Genomic DNA, 4,327 nt, shown 5'->3' with positions numbered 1-4,327 from the left:
TAAGAAAAATAGATTTGAACACTTTTTTTCCTCCAGTTGACACCTTTGAGAGATGTTGCTGTTCAGTGTGGCACACAATAAGGAAACATTTTGATGACGGGGCGTTATATTGAAATACCCTCGCATACCTCCGGAGCTCCATGTATAAAAATACTCCTTTGGAATTAATGCTGCTGTTGCCTCTTGAATTTAGATTCAATTGTCAGTAAACCTAAATTAAATGTAGCCACAGTCTTTAAAATGATTGCATAAAAAAGAGAAGTAGTTAAAGCTCTCAGAAACATGATACGTTACAATTATAGATATGTGTAATCAGGCTATACGAAATGTAATACTATTTTAAACATTACATTTAAACTAAATAGCAGTTTCATGTTGCCATCAAAATTAATAATGGTGCTTCACATCCAAAGTAGGTGTGGAGGTTTGATTATTTCTCATTTGAGAACAACGTAAATGCCTTCTTGCCTCTACTTTTCCATCTCATGGATTCTCAGGGGTTCAGAGGTCATGTGGTAGCCCCCTTCTCACTTATGGAACCAGCTTTGAAAAGGCTCCAAATTAAAAATAATCCTTGGCAGCTTTATTCCAGTCCTAGTACAGAAGAATCAGGTTATCTCACCAAACTTTTCAGTCCTCTGATAAAATCTGCAGATGCTTCTTAATTTGCCTCTTTGCTAGGAAAGATGAGAGAGGAAAATTCTCATCCATCACAACTGTAGGTAACAGTGAACTATGGAAAGCACTAAAGTTTAAAGCAACATATCATCATTTGGTCTCACTGCCGATGTTTAAATGATGTCAGTAAATATTTCACACTAGCAAATTATAAGTTGAAATTTTTTCTAAAAGATTGAAGGTAGCCACAATTCTCCCAGGCACAGATAGAATGGGTTTTCCTTCCTGCAAACTGGGGGAGAAGAGATAATTACTTTATTATCCTACAGTGGGAACAGCCGTACTTGATTCTGTGCATTCCTGGCCTAGTATCCATGCATTTGAGGGTACAGTTAGCTCTGAAAAGTTCTACACAGAGTAGGTAGATCAGTGAAGGTATTACATAGTAGTGACCTTCTAAGCCTGGATATGAAACAGCTTCATTATATAGACATTTCAAAATAACCTATGCAGCAAGAGGAAAATAGACTTTTCAACCAAGTATCAGTTGAAAGTCAGAGATCTGAATGCACTGACTCAATTATTGCCCAGTGTTCCAGAAAGGTGCCTGCCACCAACGTGCTGGAAGGCACCAAAATTTAGTGTGAATGTAAATAAGGAGCTCAACATATGGGGATAGGGAAAGCAATACTGAAACACAATTTGCTGGTCTCTACTCCTTTATGGCTAAATATTAATTGAGCAAGGAATTAAGACCAGAAAAGAAGTGAACCTCAAGTACTGCTCCTTTCAGTTTCCATTTTAAAAAGCTCAAGTTTTATAAGTGTTACTGATGATTTCCAGAAATTTGATGTATTTTTTAAGAATTCTGTATTTACAGGTGCTTGGTTCTTCATGAATGCAGTGTTCTATTTACAGTCCAAATCATTTACAGCCATTACATAGTTGTTGGGTATTTTAAAATAAATGGTTATCTATTTCTTCACTGCCTCTCGAATTAGAAACTGTAATTACATGAGTCTCAACGGCTGGCTCTTTACGTTTTATTAATTATTTTTGTTGGTCTCCATCACAGATGGAATTTTTCACTGGTAATTCCTCCTAAATCCATTCGTATGGAATTCAGAGCAGTGAAAGTAAATTTCACACCATAGAGTAGGGAATGATAACGGTAAAAAGGAGCAGGAGGGATCTGGGGACAGCCAGCAGGACCAGTTCAGTTCTCAACTGCTGTTGGGTTTTGCAAAGCTTGGCTCATTATAACCTGTACAACATAGGCCTTTACGATCTTCATGTCTTCCAGCTTCATTTTGTCAGTGAGAGATCTGCCAGAAAAGAACTAGCGCTGACTGCCCGGTACTACTCCTTCTGCTTGCATGTAGCCGCCTCTTCATGTGGTACCGTGTGTCTGTGCCGTGGACCACAGGGTTGAGTCCTTGCTCGTGGAATGGCGCAGACGGAGCTGAGATTCATACCCAGAATTGGGTGCTGGCTCAGGAATATCCGGAGTCTCTATGTTGCTCTTTACCTCTATCATGTTGATTGGTGGTGCCACGCAATAGACCGGAAGCTGATGCCTATTCCCCAGTTCATCATAGCCCTCTGTAAGCGCACCATGTGGTAACGTTATGTTCGCACCATCAGTGATTGCCTGTGCCAGGTCATGATCGTTGCTTTCAAAAGCATGTGCTGCAGCCTTCAAGGCATCCCAAATCTCTTTACAGCCTTCAAAAGCTGATGCAGTATCCCAAAATTCGTCTCTCTTGCTGAGCAGTTGTCTGTCTGTCATGGGATAATCGCTTTTCCATTTGGGTTTCTCCTTTTTCAAAGGCTGGTCACGACCTAAAGCAACTCAGTCCCAGGGCCGCCCGCCCGGCAGGCCTGGCCCCCGTGCTGCCCTCGCCTCTGGCTCGGCCCTGCCAGACTAGGGCTGGCCCATCCCGGGCGGGTCGCAACTCCCCCTTCACCCCCTCGCAGCCCAGCACACCCACGTCCAGGTGAGTCCAGCCCCGTTGCAGCCCGTCCGCCAGGCCCCATCGGTCCCCGCCCCTAAGTTGCTGTTTTTAAATTAGGTGTCATATTTTATGTTCTTCTAATTACTAATTTTTTCATTCATAATAACAGGATCCACACTAATCTGGAATATAGAAATATATAAACACACCATTCTGTATTATAGCTCTTTCACACTTACCTTGTTGATATAGATGAGTCCCATCTCTGTTCATTATTATATCCTCAACATACACCGCCACTAGGCACATAATAGGGGAAAAAATGAATACATTAAAGTATCCATTTCCCAATAGAAAATCCTAGCCACATAAGCAAATCAGTTTTTTTTTCTTTTCACACACAGGGCAGCAGATCAGGATTTAAACTGCTATTAAGAGTTTTTTGCCTAGATTGTACAGTGTTTAGTTGGAAGGGACCTTAGAAATCATAAGGTACAACTTCCAACCCAGTACAAAAATCCTTCAGAACCATCTTTTATAAGCCTCGGCTTGAATGATTTCAGTAACAGGAAGCTTACTACTCTGTAAGGCCTTCCATGTCATTTTGAAGTCTGCCAACAACCAAAATGATCAAGGAAATGAACACTCCCCAAAAGTCTTCCTAAAGGAACTGCTGACATCTTCATTTTAGCCCTGTGAGATCCATGTCAGACTTACAGAAGATAATAAGTTTGTATTGCTTAAGCCCTTAAATTTAGGGTAATTTGTTAGAGCAGCAATAGAAAACTAATATATTCAGCCTCACACTTGCACATCTGCAAAGTGTAAGCAATGAACAAGTGAGTAATGGAAAATGGCCCAAGGATCCATTAGGGACCAGAAAAGTTTCAGAGAGCTGGCCAGTTGCCATGGAACAGACTGCTGAGGTGGCTGGGATAGGTTGGAGGTACTGAGATTAATAAGAGCAATCAGTCCCTGGTGCCCTTCTTCCAATTTTATTCTTCATTTTTTTTCACCATTATTCTCCAGTTTTCTTTTTATTCCCATTTCTCCTTTTATCCTCTCTTCCATCCTACTTTCCTCCTCTTTTAAACACTGCTCTTCATTTTTCTCTGCTAATCAAGCATATGTTTTTGTCAGCCCCACACCCCCACCAGCGTACCCACCCATTTGTCAGAAGGAGATAAGGAGCAGAACATGCGAGGAGCCTTGGGAGAATGTCGAGATTTTCAAGTGTGCCAAGAATTAAAAAGGTAAGGAACATAGCTTTACCACCTGGTCTCTGGGTACTCCAGAGCACCACATGCATTCACAAAAGAGGGTTATATACAAATCTATTTATTTAAAAAAAGAAATCAACACAAAACTAAGCAGGTGGGCTTCCCTGGTGGCTCAGTGGTTGAGGGTCCGCCTGCCGATGCAGGGGACACGGGTTCGTGCCCTGGTCGGGGAAGATCCCACATGCCGTGGAGCGGCTGGGCCCGTGAGCCATGGCCACTGAGCCTGCGCGTCCGGAGCCTGTGCTCTGCAACAGGAGAGGCCACAACAGTGAGAGGCCCGCGTGCTGCAAAAAAAAAAAAGCAAGCACCCAAAAGTCTTTTGAAAATAACAAAAGGTTTTTGCTAAGGTACTGGTTAGTCACTATCTTCTATTTTGCTGCCGAAAAATTATGTTGAGCCCTTTTCACTATCTCTTAGCGCAAAACTAAAGGCCCTAAGTGGCTAATGGAAAGTCTTCATCAACTTCAAATAATA

At 42.0% G+C, this 4,327-nt stretch overlaps 1 pseudogene; it reads right to left on the bottom strand.

Annotated features, from left to right (window-relative positions):
- Positions 1-1,834: 1,834 nt before the first annotated feature.
- On the bottom strand, positions 1,835-2,461 carry LOC136124839 (ubiquitin domain-containing protein 2 pseudogene; annotated as a pseudogene).
- Positions 2,462-4,327: the final 1,866 nt, after the last annotated feature.

This window comes from Phocoena phocoena, chromosome 6 (assembly GCF_963924675.1).
Source record: "Phocoena phocoena chromosome 6, mPhoPho1.1, whole genome shotgun sequence".
Classification (NCBI taxonomy): Eukaryota; Metazoa; Chordata; class Mammalia; order Artiodactyla; family Phocoenidae; genus Phocoena; species Phocoena phocoena.
The sequence above is the reverse complement of the archived record's forward strand: the minus strand, read 5'-3'. Positions and strand labels throughout refer to the sequence as shown.